Source organism: Filicampus tigris, chromosome 13 (genome assembly GCF_054856515.1).
Source record: "Filicampus tigris isolate MCC_2025a chromosome 13, RoL_Ftig_1.0, whole genome shotgun sequence".
NCBI lineage: Eukaryota > Metazoa > Chordata > Actinopteri > Syngnathiformes > Syngnathidae > Filicampus > Filicampus tigris.
Window position 1 is genome coordinate 22,757,413 of NC_141229.1, and position 17,026 is coordinate 22,774,438.

General features: G+C 42.9%; 1 protein-coding gene across 4 annotated transcripts in view; it reads left to right on the top strand.

The window, feature by feature from the left end:
• The window catches only part of gja10a (gap junction protein alpha 10 a), a 150,212-nt gene that overhangs the window by 99,901 nt on the left and 33,285 nt on the right, over nt 1-17,026 (top strand). For 2 of the 4 annotated variants that reach the window (XM_086049777.1, XM_086049776.1), the window contains exon 5: nt 14,202-14,285. The gene's annotated coding sequence lies outside the window, so the exon portion shown is untranslated. Of the gene's footprint in view, nt 1-14,201; nt 14,311-15,362; nt 15,464-17,026 lie in introns of those variants that run through there. The other 2 variants (XM_086049775.1, XM_086049778.1) reach the window with 2 other exon arrangements.

Here is a 17,026-nt window from a genome sequence, read left to right on the forward strand (position 1 = left end):
GGGCTGGACGTGACTGGAGACGCAGGGCTGGACGTGACTGGAGACGCAGGGCTGGACGTGACTGGAGACGCAGGGCTGGACGTGACTGGAGACGCAGGGCTGGACGTGACTGGAGACGCAGGGCTGGACGTGACTGGAGACGCAGGGCTGGACGTGACTGGAGACGCAGGGCTGGACGTGACTGGAGACGCAGGGCTGGACTTGGCTGGAGACGCAGGGCTGGACGTGGCTGGAGACGCAGGGCTGGACTGGACCGGAGTGGTGAGGCGGGAAGTGACAGAGGTAGCGAAGATCAACATGAGCGGGAAAGCAAGGCTCGGTGTGAGCGGGGAAGTTAAACTTCACGTTAACTAAGCAAATCATCTTACCAATAATGCTTCACAAAGGCACAAACTGACAGCAACGACACAGACATCAACAATGACCCGACAAGGACTGAACAAAAACTAGCAACTTAAATAAAAGCACACTGACGAGACAACGAGAAACACCTGGACAAGACACAAGGTAGGAGGGAGCTAATTGGCCGACACTAGGGAGTGGAATGCGCACAGGTGGACAATAATCACTGACGAGAGACACAGAAACACAGAGAACACAAAACCCCAAACCAACACAGACCAAACATGACAAAAAGTCTACATACATTGTTACACTTATCTGAAACCTTTGCTGATCAAATTGAGAACATGTTTAAGAGTTGACTCTTTTGTTAAAGTTATATATTTTTTTAAAAAGTCACTTGTGGAACTTGATTGCCATATTTTGCTTTGTACTGTTATGGCATGTGATGTGATTATGCTGGTTGCATCTTGATGACTTTAACTATGTCTGTATGTTACGTATATTATGTAATTGTATAATATACAATACAAAATGTAAGAAATAAAAGAAAAGTATGCAGAAATATTTTCAAACAAATACATAGGGATGGGTATCGATACCATATTTTTTTAATTGATTCAATTTTGATGAGCAAGAGTTCAATTCGATTTGATTTAGATTTTTTTTTAATTCAATTCACTTCAGTTCAATCCAATATGGATTAATGCGGCACTTGGACGGACGGGCTGGACACACACACATATGTATATATATATATATATATATATATATATATATATATATATATATATATATACATATATATACGTATATATATATATATATATATATATATATATATATATATACGTATATACATATATATATATATATATATGTATATATATATATTATACGTATATATATATATATATATATATATACGCATATATATTTATATATATATATACGTATATATATATATACGTATATATATATATATATGTATATATATATATATATGTGTATATATATATATATATATATATATATATGTATATATATATATATGTGTATATATATATATACATATATATATAAATATATATATATATATATATATATATATATATATATATATATATATATATATAGACTTGTGAATGATTGTGTTTGTGCCTAAAAATGAATAAATAAATAGTTAGCTAGAGTAAATAAACGGGCCAAGTAGAGAACACTTTATAAATGAATTAAAGAAGAGTGTGGTGGTAGTGTTTACCGTATTTTCCGGACTATAAGCCAGTTTTTTTCATAGTTAAGCCGGGGGTGCGATTTATACTATGGAACGATGCATGTGTGAAATTATTAACACATTATATTGTATCTCTTTCCTTTTCAATGTCAGCAAACAATACACCAAACAACCATTGGAGGGCGTTCTAAGGCTGCATATAAACCTGCATCACATATTGACTTTACAACGGGCAGAATAACATGTATAGTGTATATCATTTCATATCTTATTGTAATCCACATAAAGAAACATAAAGATAAAGCCTAAAAGCAATTAGAATGCATGAATAATTTAAACGGTTCAAATCTAACATTTTGATAAATAAGTACCGTATTTTCCGGACTACATAAGTACTTTTGGAGACTTGTAAACATTCTACATGGTTGGCGATAAATAAAAGACTTTTTTAATCGATCTACAACCGTTTTGGTGAGTTTGAAGTTATCTTACCTTGTAGTGTTGTCCACATTAATTTTGAGAATTTACACTGGGTAGTATGAAGTATGAAGCGGGTAGTATAGACCATTGATTCCAGTCAGAGAATCAGGAGGAGACACGGAAGAAACGCACCAAGGCGGAACTAAACTTTGGTTCCCCCCAGTCTTGCTGACATACCAGTTGTAAATTCCTCATTAGTGCTTTGTTTATACAGGCATTGGTTTACTGTTTAACTTGTGTGTTTTACACCAGACATGTTTTTCGGGCAGATAATGGGTCCTTTCGTTACGTTGATTTATGTCGGGCATATTGTTGGACAGCCAAGGGGCCCTAACGAGAGACGTTTGGACTCTATTAGCCGTTAGAGGTAGCCACGTTGTTTGCTATCACTGTGTCCGGTCATGCTCTTTGAATCGAGTGACTGTTTGGATGAGGCGTCCCGGTGAATCCCCCCAAATTCACATACAGGCCTAACTCTGCGTCTGTTAGCCATTAGCGGCTAGCGGCAGATGCGCGCCTTCTTCGTGTTTGTGTACGCGCCGGAATGGAGCGAGTTGTTGAGCTCTGTGGAATGGATTAGAGTGCTACTGAAGCACGTTGTACACTATCATTGTGTCCGATCACGCTCTTTGAATCGAGTGACTGTTTGGATGAGGCGACTCCCCCTCAAATTCACATACCGTCCTAACATTACTGTAACTTTCTTGTAATTCTACATGTGTGAATGTAAGCTAAATGTTACCATCATAGCTCGTAGCTCGGTGGAAATGATGTGTACTAAGCGCACAATTTTATTATTTTGATTTATATGGACACATTTATCAGCGTTACGCGACGGAGGCAACTTGGCTTCCGGGTGGTGGAGGGGGAGTGGTGTATAATGTAACGTAAGCATACCGTTCAGCCTGTTGTTGTCTCTATTCTATTTTTATTTTAAATTGTTCGTCATTTAAATTTTAAATGACATGTCTGTTCTTGATGTTGGATTTTATCAAATACATTTCTTTAAAAATGCGACTTATACTCTAGTGCAACTTATATATGTTTTTTGTACTTTATTATGGATTTTATGGCTGGTGCGACTTGTACTCCGGAGCGACTTATAGTCCGGAAAATACGGTCATTAAAATAGTATGATGAAGTCAGTTTGAATATACACAATAGTGTACTGTTTCTTTAAGACACTGGCTGGGGTCTTGCATCAGCCACACATACGGAGCTGAGAGCGGAAAAGAGAACAAAGAGATAAGTACGACCGAATACATAAATACTTTTGGAGACTCTGAAACATTCTACACGGTCTGGGATAAATAAAAGACTTATTTAATCGATCTACAACCGTTTTGGTGAGTTTAAAGTTAGCTTACCGTAACTTTATTGTATGCTACATGTGTGAACTTTAGCTAAATGTTACCATCGTAGCTCGGTGGAAATGATGTGTGCTAAGAGCACAATTAATTTCCTCCAAAAATCCGACTTATACTCCAGTGCGGCTTATATATGTTTTTCCTTCTTTATTATGCATTTTAAGGCTGGTGCGACTTGTACTCCGGAGCGACTTATAGTCCGGAAAATACGGTAGTCTTAAAGGCGTCCATTTTGTCTTCTGTTGACTGAAAATGGCATCACAACTGCTCACAACGACCAATCACAGCTCAGATTCAGAGAACAGATCAGCTGTGATTGGCCGTTGTGAAAAGTTGAAAACCTGCAAGACAGGTGCCCTCGAGGACCGGAGTTGATGACCACTGGTGTACATGTTACTTCCTTCTTTATTTCATTATCCATACACACAAGCTGAACTGAAATCTGCAGCTTTCATCTGGTCTTTCTCCAAGTCTGATATGCATTCTTGTTTAGAAAAGAAGAAAACGGCCTGTTACATATTTGAAGAGACTAACCTTTAAAGGGATCGTGACATGAGCTTTGCAGCGATGACAACAACCATCATGTGAACGTCCTTGTACAAAACACTTTTTCACAAACGTTCGCCTTGTTGTAGAATCACAGGCTCCACTAGGAAGGTCTGCTGTTAGCCTAGCATTAAACGAGCGGATTTTAGTGGGCTCGCCTGATCTCACATGCTTGTTTACATGCTGAGTCTTTCACGCCCATACTTGTACACAAATAAAAGCTGCTACGAATGAGTACAAACCAATGTATCTCATTTCTTTTATTTGAAGGATGGCAACAAAGGCGGTTTTACAGGGCGGCAAGGGGTGGCAGCTACATTCACATTTTTTCACATTTTTTTTTATTTATATAGCACTTTTCATACATAAAAATGCAACTCAAAGTGCTTTAAAACATTCAAAGCAAAACATAGAATTATCTTCAATCAAAAGAAAAGGTAAATTATTTAAAAGTTGTTGAAAGCCAAACTAAAAAGGTGTGTCTTGAGCTTCCTCTTAAAAATATCAACAGTCTCTGCAGACCTGACATCCTCTGGCAGGCTATTCCAAAGGTGAGGACCAAAATGGCTGAATGCAGCCTCGCCATGCATTTTGGTCCTCACCCTTGGAATAAATAAAAGGCCGGCGCCAGAGGACCTCAGGATCCGCGAGGGCTGGTATGATAAAAGCAAATCAGATAAATAAGATGGCCCAAGACCATTAACACATTTATAAACTAATAAAAGTACTTTAAAATCGATCCTGAAACACACAGGGAGCCAATGCAGCAATTTCAAAACTGGCGTAATGTGCTCCCGCCCTCTGGTTCTCGTCAGCACCCGAGCGGCTGAATTCTGCAGTAGTTGCAGTGGTGAAATGTTCTTTTTCGGGAGGCCAGAGAGCAGGGCATTACAGTAATCTAAACGACAGGAAATAAAGGCATGCATCAGCACTTCCGTGTTAGCCTGAGAGAGAAACGGGCGGACTCTGGCAATATTCTTAAGGTGATAAAAACCAATCTTGGTTACATTTTTAATATGAGGAATAAAACTGAGCTCAGAGTCAAAAATGACGCCAAGGTTCTTCACACAGTGTGAGGGATTAAAAATGTGTAGTTTTGGTAAAAGCTTCTCTCTCTGACCTTCGGGACCGATAACTAAAACCTCAGTCTTGTCCTCATTGAGCTGTAGGAAATTATCTGCCATCCATGACTTGATATCTAAAATGCAATTTAAAAGGGTATCAATGGGTCCTGTGTCATCAGGAGACACGGCAATATACAGCTGCGTGTCATCAGCATAGCTGTGAAAGCTGATGCCGTGTCCCCTGATGACATCCCCGAGGGGAAGCATATAAAGATTAAAAAGTAAGGGGCCTAAAATCGAACCTTGAGGAACCCCACATTTAATTTCATGAGTTTTAGAGGAACAAGTATCCATACTTACAAAGAAATATCGGTCTGTGAGATAGGAATAAAACCAGTCAAAAACAGTACCAGAGATGCCCACTAGATTTTTAAGTCTATTTAATAAAATTTGGTGATCTACTGTATCAAAAGCAGCGCTTAGATCCAGTAGCACCAAGACTGTGAGTTTTCTCACGTCTGCAGTGCACCTAATATCATTTAAGATCCTTAAAAGAGCAGTCTCCGTACTGTGGTTCATCCTAAAACCAGATTGATATTTCTCCAAAATATTATTTGTATTTAAAAAATGATTCAACTGGATGAAAACCAGTTTTTCTAAAATCTTACTTAAAAACGGTAAGTTGGATACGGGTCTGTAGTTATTAAAAACGCTCGGGTCAGAACCGCTCTTCTTCAGAAGGGGCTTCACCACCGCCGTTTTAAAGGCAGCGGGGAAGACGCCTGTCTGAAGAGAGCAATTGACTATATTTAAAATTTGTTCTTCAAAAAATCCATAAAATGTCTTAAAAAGAAATGTGGGAATTGGATCCAAAAGGCAGGTTGTTGGGTTTACCTGGGAGAAAACTCGAACAAGTGTCCTTGCATCAACCAGGGCAAAACTTTCCAGTGTAAATATGATTGTCCGGGTTTATTAAAACTTGTGTTTTGACGGGCTAAAAGACTGGATCTTATGTCATCGATTTTACTTCTGAAGTGGTCTGCAAAGTCCTCACAGAGAGCATCTGTTGGTCTCTGTGGGGACTTATTAAAATCAGAACTAGTTAAAAGTTCAAAGGTGGAGAAGAGAACCCTGGGGTTGTTTTTATTGACTGTAATGAGGTTTGAGAAATAGGAAGATCTTGCCAGTTTTACTGTTTTATTGTAAGATTTCAGTTGTTCGCATAAAATTTCATAGTGTACTGTAAGTTTACTTTTTCTCCACCTCCTCTCTGCACTCCTGCATTTTCTCTTTGATATTTTGATAGCATTGTTTCTCCACGGGGGTACAGTCTTTGTTTTTGTTGTTTTAATTAAAAGTGGAGCTACTGAATCTAATGATGATTTAAGATGTAGGTTAAAATTGTCAACAATAAGATCACAGGGTGCAGGTAAAATGTCAGCAGGAGTGTTTTTTAAGATCTCGATAAAATTTGCTGCCACCTCAGAAGATAGGTAGCGTTTCTTCACTGTTCTGACCGGGACTGCTAGATGGTTAAAACTGGCGATGTTAAAATAGACACAGTAGTGGTCTGACACTGCCAAGTCAACAACAGAGGACACACCAGCAGACAAGCCATAGGTTATAACCAAATCCAGGGTGTGTCCTCTGTTGTGAGTTGGCTGCAAGACGTGCTGTTTAAAATCCAAGCAGTTTAAAAGGTTTGAAAAATCTCTGGATAGTGGGTCCGAGATGTTGTCCATGTGTATATTAAAATCGCCAGTTATTAATATCCTGTTATAACTGGAATATAAAATGGATAAGAATTCTGAAAATTCTGTAATAAAAGAAGTGGAATGATGGGGAGGTCTATAGACGGTAATGCAGAGAATAGGGGGACTGCTAAAAACAAAGGCATGGTGTTCAAACGATAAATAGCTGCTAAAAATGATCTCCTTTGATAAAAGAGTATTAATAAAAATTGATGCAGTCCCGCCTCCTCTTTTGCCATCCCTTGTAGAAAATAAAAAGTTAAAATTCGGTGGGCAAGCCTCGTTGAGAGCAACTGGAGCATCTGTACCAAGCCATGTCTCAGACAAAAGTATACCATGTAAATTATTGTCTAAAATCAGGTCGTTTATGATAAAAGTTTTGTTTAAAAGGGAGCGCACGTTCAGCACGGCCAGATTAATTATTGTGCTGGACGTGCGCTCATGGTGGTACGAATGAGCAGTATTAACATATACTAGATTACCACTGTTAAAACCACGTTGTTTGTGTGTGCAAGGGAAGCGTCTGCCGGTGATGGTTTCAATGGGAAAATTGTCCGATAGTGGTAATGATAATGAGGGCCTGCAGGGGGAGCTAGTGAGGGTGGTGGTACTGTGAGCAGCTGGTATTGGCCTGTAAGTGATGGTAGTGACATTGTCATTGCAGCGTTTATGAGTAGAAGAAGAAATATGATTGGTAAACAAGAGTCAGCTGGGAGTGGAATTGGTTACGACATGGTGGATGTTAGCGGCTAAAATCTTGCTACCAAGAGAGTTCGGATGAACACCATCCGGCTGGTAAAAAGACGGGCGATTCCAGAATAGGTTAAAGTTGTCAATAAAAGCAAAGTCAAAGTGGCCACAAGTGCGTAGGAGCCACGTGTTCAAGCTTAAAAGGCGGCTGAAGCGCTCGGCTCCGCGAGACAATGCCGGCAAAATGCCACTCACCCAGACCGAGAGACCGCAGGTTCTTAACAAGGCAAAGAGGGCGTGAAAGTCTCTCTTCGTCTGCTCAGACTGTCGGCGTATTGTCTCGTTTGTCCCAACGTGAACGATGAGCCGGGTAATGGATGATGGCAGAGAGTCAAGAACACCCGGCAGGATGTTAACTATGTCCATGACTTTCGCTCCGGGAAAACAGCGGGTGACGCAGCCGGGATAGTGAGTACGTCTAATGGTGCTGTCGCCAATTATAACGGTGGTCGGTGGGTGACGTGAGGAGGGAACGCCAAGGGACTCACCACCGGCGGAAGATTCACGACCCCACTGTCCAGGATGGCTCCGCCGAGGCCGAGTGAAGACGGTGGATGACACCGATGAGTGTCGCCGATGATGCTGGTGATGACGACCACCCTTGTACCGGGACACCGCGTCCCGGAGCAGCCCGACGCGTGAGTGGACGGCCGTGTCACCGGCGGACCCGCCCAACATGGGGTTCCCGGCCGAGGTCGTCGCCGTGGGTGGCGGGGAATCCGAGGGAGCCCCTGGGAGCACAGCCCCAGCGTCGGACGCAGCAGTCGGTGTCTCCGACTGCTGTAGTGCAGTGATGGGAACAGGAGACTCACTCGCCAGGGCGGCGAACCGATTCCCCAGGACCAGTTGGGGGCGGTGGGGTTGCTCCCCGGCCCTCCGGCCGCGGGACACCACCTTGACCCAGGTGTCACTCTGCAACGGTGTCGAGCAGGATGGCCCCGGGCAGGCAATTGGATCCCACTTCGCCGTGTCCGAGAGGCCAGCCGCCTCAGCCGTCATTGTCGCCGACAGGATTTCACGAGCGCGCCTTCTCATGACCACCGCGGAGAGTTCGGGGAAACGGGTCGCGAAGCAAGAGATGACCGATTCCTTCTCATGGAGCTCCTCTGAGAGACGACGAATATCCCTTCTTAGGTCAGAGATTGTCTTATTTGCCTTCTCCAGCAGGCCATTGTGTTCGTCGCTGTCGTCTGAAGGCATTTTAATACACTAGCTCCAAGCTAGCCCCGAGCTAGCCCGTTTCCGTCTCACGCTAGCTGTATGCTAGTCCGCGAGATCAAGCGACCCAGAGATTAACAAAAATTTAAATCAATAAAAAATAAGATAAAAATAGTCTCCAAAAATTAAAAAGAGTAAAAACGCAACGCGCAGGTGAGGTAGATTCGAAGGCGAAAGTGCAGAAGTGCAATCGATACCATCCACGTCCAAACTCTGACGTGGCAGGAAACATAAAGTTTGCACCCCAATGAATCAAAATTATATATCCTACTAAACATTTCCTTTTATTGTCTCCATAGTGCGCATAAATGTTTAAATAACCAGTTTAGGACTTCCACACTCAGACCCAGTGGTGTTACCAGGATGCCAGGTGTGGGTGGGCATTAGTCTTACCTGGGGGGGGGGGCAATAAAGTGCTCAAGTAGGTCGAAATCCAGCATATAGCTACTGCACCTTAAAACGTATTTTGTTTTCTCCTTAATTGAGATAACTTGTTGTGATTTGGGCTAAACAAATAAAAGTTGATTTGGTTTTATTTGACTTAGAAGACATCCATAACTGAACAGTATGGACATACAAGTGGAAAAAAATTAGGAAAAATATTTAGAACTACATCAGAACTACATCCAGATTTCTTTGGGTGGGCAGAGCGTGTCCGTGGGTGGGCACTGCCCACCTATGCCCCACCCCCCGCCTTCCCCGTTAACGCCCCTGCTCTGAACCCCCTCCCCCCTCTCTCAAGACGAAAATGGTTACATTCTGCCACGGGCGGCCATTTAAGGAAGGGCCAAACGTCATTACAGTCGTCTAAAGCTGGATTTACTCCTAACGATTTTAACAGTCTCAGACTAAAAACTGAAAGTCTTAAAGGTGAAGTCAACCCAAACATTTTTTTTCTAGAATATGTTCTGTGTGCCCACTAATAGTTGAGAGAAGGCTTTCTGATTAATATTGCGTTTGTGGAATATGAGTGAAGCAGCAAAATCCACCCGCTTTTAGCTATCTCAGGGGGCGGCCATTTTGTCACTTCTGTCGACTGAAAATGACAACACAGTGTCTCAGGGCTCAGATAACAACCAATCATGGTCCAGCTTCGAAATACAGGTGAGCTGTGATTGGTCGTTATCTGAGACACTGTGATGTCATTTTCAGTTGACAAAAGTGACAAAATGGCCGCCCCCAGAAAAGGCTAAAAATGGGTGGTTCAACTCTTATTCCACAAACACATTTTTCAGACTTGGTTCAACTAGTGGGCCTTCATAGATCATTATTGAAAAAAGTATGTTTGAGTTGACTTCCGCTTTAAGGAAGTTTTAAAGTTTAACAGGAGTGTCTGCGCGCTCCCGTCATCTCGATCGTTTCGAGTAAAGTGGTAATCTCTGATGTTTTAGCTCAGTCTTTTCCGATTCTTACAAAACTTTATTAGAATAAATACATCATTACAAATACAGAGGAAAAAAGTAGCAATACAAAATTAAGACAGTGGTTCACCAAGACGTACTTATATACACACACATACCCATATGCACATAATTTTTTTCATGCGGTACTCGCATGAGTACCACGGATCACATAAGTCACGGTTCGGATCGGTCATGGACTTTGAGTCACGGATCGGATCGTTTTTTGTATGAGCAAAAAACTAATAAATAAAAATAATTTAAAAAACGAAATGTAACTTTTTCTATTTATTTAATATCTAACCTAATATGGCCGTTTAGGATTTAAGAACAAAATTTGACGCAATTTTGTAAGTGGTACAGTGAGATTTCAGGGTACCCTGCCAGACATTTTGCGCTTAATGTTTTCTTACAATTATTAGGCAAATGTGTTATAAATCAAATGAAGACAAAGTTTTATTTATTTTTTTCGTAATGAAAAAGACTTGAAGTGCAATTTAAGGCACCTTTCTTAAAACATGCACGGCACATTAACTACCAGCTAATGATAACAGCGGCTAGCCACGCACGCCGGAGACTTCTGCCTTAACATACAATGACAGCGTAATTAACCAGTGCTTTGTTCGTGTCATAAATTAGCGACTGAAAATGATTTTGAGACAGAGTTGTGTTGGTAGCCAGCGTTAAAACTGCAGAATATGTCGAAAACAGAAGTCAAGTTCGCCGTTACGCTACTGTTCTGCCTTTCTGGCGAGTTGTGTTTCATTTGTTCATGATCACTCTTATTTTGAAAAGTATGACTTTATTTTTGCGGAAGTAACGTAAGCAGGAATTGTTAGTGGCTGGCGCAATGATGAGCGAGTGGAGGGAGATGCACACTTGAGGATAGGAAAAAAGAAAGAACATATCGAATGCATGTGCTCCATGAAAAGCTTGTTTGACTCCTACAGAGGCAACGCTTTTATGTAACACGTCTTATGCTGCTTGTGTAAATGAAAAATGACTTTGAAGACGTATTTGATGTTAAATTATCAGCTAATTTAAGTCTCTGTTTTGTATTTGCTTTGAATACGTGTGAGCTTGATAGACGTGGCTGACAATTCTATGTTGTCTTTATTTTTAGTTTCACTCTGCCAATGGTGTCAAGATTACCCATTAAAAGTTCGAAAATGAACCAAAGGACGTCTTGCATCATCACTTCAGAGTTTAGCTCGCGGTCTAGCTTTGACTAAGCTCACACACGTCTTAGTGAGGACAGTACAGTGAAAAAGCGAGATCATCTGGAGTTCTACAAGTGAACGCAAAACAAAAAGAAAATGGAAATACCTCTCGCTCTTCAACTTCCAGTGCAGCAATTAGAGCACGAGCAGAAGCAGCCAAGGCACGAGCCTCATTCGCTGAAGTGAAAGCAAATCTTAAAGTAGAAAGTGCAGAGCTAGAATTAGGAAAAGCCAAGTTAGAAGCTAAGCTTGATGCCCTAGCGCTACAGAGGGAGGCAGCTGCAGGCGTTGTCCAAGCCGAAGCTTTGGAAGCTGCTGAGGAACTGCAAGCAGGAAATCCGGACTCCATCACGCATGGGCACTTACCGCAGGACATTGCAAAAAGAACTCAGGAATATGTGCAAACACAAGTGGAGCTTAAGTCACAGCGAAGTCAGGATCAAGAAGCAGCAAACATGACAGCTCCTAGTCAAGCATTGCACGATGAGAGTTTTGTCACATGACACGCCCCATCGCAAAAATACTTAAATGCTGCAGCAAAAACATTTATCCCTCCTGGAGCCGCCACACCGAACAGTGTAGAACAGTGTAGCACATGATACAGAACACCTTGCTCAGTATTTGGCTCGCCGCGATTTGGTTAGTAAAAGTCTCTATCAATTTGATGACAAGCCTGAAAGTTATAGAACATGTCGATCATCATTTGACAATGCTACTTTAAACATTGGACTAACTGCAACTGAAATGTTGGATTTACTGGTTAAGTGGCATGGTCAGAGAATACATGCTAGTTATCCCAGTACAGCTTTGGAAAAAGCCTGGGGACGCCTACAGGATTGTTATGCAGCACCTGCAGTGATGGAGAGGTCGCTATTTAAAAGACTCAATGATTTCCCTAAAATATCCACAAAGGATTACACAAAGTTAAGAGACTTGGGTGATTTACTAATGGAGCTTGAAAGTGCTAAGGAAGAAGGGTACTTGACAGGCTTGTCGTACCTAGAAACTGCCAGAGGCGTTGGGCCTATAGTAGAAAAACGTATGTCTTTTGGTCTGCAAGACAATTGGCTGTCAGTTCAAAGCTCAAAGCTCAAGGAAGAAAACAAAGGAGTCTTTCCTCCGTTTGATTTTTTCACCAGCTTCATCTGTGACGAAGCACGTAGGCGAAATTACCCAAGTTTCATAATTACACGCACCACTGAGAGAACACACGAGTAGCTCACACGAAATCCATCCATCCATCCATTATCTACACTGCTTATCCTCACAACGGTTGCGGGCGTGCTGGAGCCTATCCCAGCTGTCTTCGGGCAGTAGGCGGGGGATACCCCGAATTGGTTGCCAGCCATTTGCAGGGCACACAGAGACAAACAAACATCCCCACTCACAATCACACCTAGGGGCAATTTAGAGTGTCCAATCAACCTACCATGCATGTTTTTGGAATGTAGGAGGAAACCCACGCAGGCACGGGGAGAACATGCAAACTCCACACAGGTAGGCCGGAGCCAGGATCGAACCCACGACCTCTAGACTGTGAGGCGGACGTGCTAACCAGTTGACCACCGTGCCGCTCACACGAAATCATGGAAATAAAATATCTGTTCTCAAAACGGACATTGCGACGCCAGCAAACTCACATACAAACCCACCAGCAAAGGAAATTGATGGACAAGAAAAAAATTGTCCTATTCATAACAAAGCACATCCTTTAAAGAAATGTAGAGCATTCAGAGCAAAAAGCATTGAGGAGAGAAGAACTATCCTAAAAGAAAATGGCTTCTGTTTTAAATGTTGCACCTCGAGTGGCCATTTAGCAAAAGACTGCAAAGCCCTTGTTAAGTGTACAGAGTGTGACAGCGAAAGACACGACACTGCAATGCACTTCAGCCCAACTCAAGTCACTATCTCCACTAGGCCTACTTCCCCAGCAAACATTGGCGGGGAGGAGGAACAACCTGCCACTGACATAGCAGTAAGCTCATAATGCACCCTAGTGTGCAGCCCGGGGCAAACGGGCAGATCTTGCTATAAGTCTGGTCCGAATGTACTACCAAGGTCAGCGCGAAAAAGCAGCCAACATGTATGCAATTTTAGATGACCAAAGTAATCGCCCACTGGTGCGTTCAGACTTTTTCTAACTTTTTCTAAGAGCCAGTATTTTCCCTATAAGCTTAGAACTTGTGCTGGGCCCGTCGAGACATTCGGACGCAAAGCTGAAGGTTTCCAGATTGAATCTCTTGATGGAAAAATTGTACTTACGCTTCCACCACTGATTGAGTGCAACGAAATACTAAACGACCGCTCCAAAATCCCTACATCAAACGCTGCTTTAGCCCAACCCCACCTGTCACCATCGAAGGTAAACGTCTGTTGAGAGACTTCTGTGTAGAAAAGTGTGATTGGGATGATCCTTTACCTGAAGCAAAACTCAAAGAATGGGAGGCCTGGAGAGAGTCTCTACGCAAACTGAACATTCCACGTGCATATACCCCCAACACACTCACGAAAGCCAAACACAGTGAGTTGTGTGTGTTTTCTGATGCATCCACCAAGGCTATTGGAGTTGTGGCGTACCAGGACCATTCAAACTGAAGGAAAAGTGGATGTGGGATTTGTTCTTGGGAAAGCTAAACTGGCTCCGCCCTCCCAGCCCACTATCCCTCGATTGGAATTGTGTGGTGCAGTGCTGGCAGTAGAGGTCGCTGACCTCATTCAAGACGAACTAGATTTAAATCTGGACTCGGTTAAGTTCTACTGTGACAATAAAGTTGTGCTGGGATATATCAATAATCATACCGAGCGTTTCCACGTCTATGTTCACAACAGAGTTCGTCGCATTCATCAGTCAACAACACCGGACCAGTGGTTCTACGTCAACACAGATGATAACCCAGCGGACCATGCATCCAGGTCAGCTCGCGCATCTGAACTCATGCAGACAACATGGTTCATTGGGCCAGCTTTTTGTACAAGCCAAGCCTTTGTCATGATCATATGAAAGAAAAATATGAACTTGTGAATCCTGAAACTGACACAGAAATACGTTCTGAAGTAACCAGTTATCACACGCAAATTAAGATAAGAAGATAAGATAAGAAGATAAGAATGCCTTTATTGATCCGGCAAACATTTGGGATCAAACCTATGTAAATATACGCAGTAACATGTGTATATACACATGTATATACACACCAACCTACATCTACATGAAAAGTATGAGGAACACTCATTTCGGCCTGTACATAGTACAGAGGAAAAAATACTCTAAGTAAGTGACAGTGCTGCAGTGCTGTAGTGAAATGTAAGGGACAGCATTGGATAAAAATAAAACGAGACTAACAGTAGTGGGGAATGTTGAGTATTGCACGGTATTACAGTAGTGGGGAATATTGGGTATTGCACGATATGAGCTCAGGTGCAGGACTGCACAATTGCACTAATGTCCGCCAGTTTGTAGAGACTACACAATGTTCTTGTTAAAGAGTCTGACAGCAGCAGGCAAGAAGGAACGGCGGAATCTCTCCTTTGCACAGCGAGGGTGTAACAGTCTGTCACTGAAGGAGCTGTGGAGTGCTGTTAGGGTGCCCTGGAGGGGGTGGTCCGGGTTGTCCAGCATTGATGACAATTTGGCCAACATCCTCCTGTCCCCCACCGAGTCCACAGAGTCCAGGGAGCAGCCCAGGACAGAGCCGGCCCTCCTGACCAGTTTGTCCAGCCGCTTCTTGTCCCGGGCCGAGACGCCGCCTGCCCAGGTGACCACTCCCTGGAAGATGACCGATGCAACCATCGAGTCAAAAAAGTTCCTGAGGAGTGTCCCCTGAACCCCAAAAGACCTCAGTCTCCTGAGTAGGAAGAGTCTGCTCTGACTCTTCCTATAGAGGGCGTCTGTGTTGTCGCACCAGTCCAGTTTATTGTTCAGATGAACACCCAGGTACTTGTAAGTTGAGACTCTCTCAACATCTGTTCCCCGGATATTCACTGGTGCAGGCGAAGAGTGCTGGCGCCTACCGAAATCCACCACCATTTCTTTGGATTTCCCCGCATTGATCAGGAGGCGGTTCTGCTGGCACCAGTCCACAAAACCCTGAGTAAGTTCTCTGTACTTGAAGGAAAAAGTCTCAATGCCACACGATTCCTACGTTTCTCAACAATGCGCTCATCGACTCGAGCAATTACAACAGTGATGCACATAGTCAAGTCATACAAGAAAAAAACGCCCAGCGGCTGCAAAGGATGGGCCACTGCAAAATCCCACGTACCCCTGAAGAGTTGTCTGAAGCTATGTTAGTTATCATTAAAGCAGCTCAGGAAGACCTTTTCTCAAGTGACATTGCCGTTCTCGCACGCTCACAGTCTGTGCCCAAAAACAGTGCTCTTCAAAAGCTTAACCCAATCCTAAAGGAGGGTTTGATTCGTGTTGGTGGTAGGATAACACATGCAAACATAAACATGACAGAAAAGAACCATCATCCTGTCGAAGAACAGTCATGTTTCTTTACTTTTGGTGAGACAACACCATGAAAACGTAAAACATCAAGGTCGCCATTTTAATGAGGGAGCCCTGAGGTCAGCAGGCTATTGGATAATTGGCGGGAAAGAGCTCATTTCTTCAGTTGTACATAAGTGTGTTCTATGTCGCCAGTTGCGTCGCAAAGCAGAAGGACAGCTCATGGCAGACTTGCCCCCTGAACGCCTGCACATTTCTCCGCCATTCACATATGTTGGAGGAGATGTGTTTGATCCCTGGCCAGTTGTCTCCAGGCACACGAGAGGTGGCTAAGCCCAAAGCAAACGATGGGCTATGCTCTTTTGCTGCATAAGTTCAAGGGCTGTGCACATTGAGATCATAGACTCATTGGATACATCCAGCTGTATTAATGTATTGAGACGGTTCTTTGCAATAAGAGGACCTGTTAGGCAGCTACGCTCTGACTGTGGCACACACTTTGTGGCAGCTGCCAATGAACTAGGACTGAATTGCAAAGGTCCAGATGCAAATTTAAATCGACCTCTGCTTAAGGGGCCAAATCTTGATCCAGAGAACCTCAGTAATTATAGACCGGTTTCAAATCTCCCATTTATTGCGAAAATTCTCGAAAAAGTTGTAGCGCAACAGCTTAGTGACTATATGGCCGCTAATAATCGATTTGAAATTCTTCAGTCAGGATTTAAAGCCCATCACTCTACTGAGGCGGCTCTTGCTAAAGTGACTAATGATCTTCTCTTAGCTATGGACTCCGACACCTCATCAATACTATTCTTACTCGACCTTAGTGCTGCTTTTGACACCGTCTATCATAACATACTATTAGAACGCCTTGAAGGATGTGTTGGTATCTCAGGCTCAGCACTTTCTTGGTTTAATTCTTACCTCTCAGAAAGGACGCACCGTGTAATTCATGGCAATGCGACTTCTGAGTTTTGTAAAGTTACATGTGGAGTCCCACAGGGATCCGTACAAGGACCCCTATTGTTTAGCATCTACATCACACATGTCAAGGTCAAGGCCCGCGGGCCGGATGTGGCCTGTAGAAGGTTTTCTACGGCCCCTGCGATGATATTGATTTATTATTAGATCCGGCCCGCAGCAAGCCGGTGTGAGTAGCAGATGTGATCGGGTCCTTTGCACCGGCCAATGACATCACGCTTTA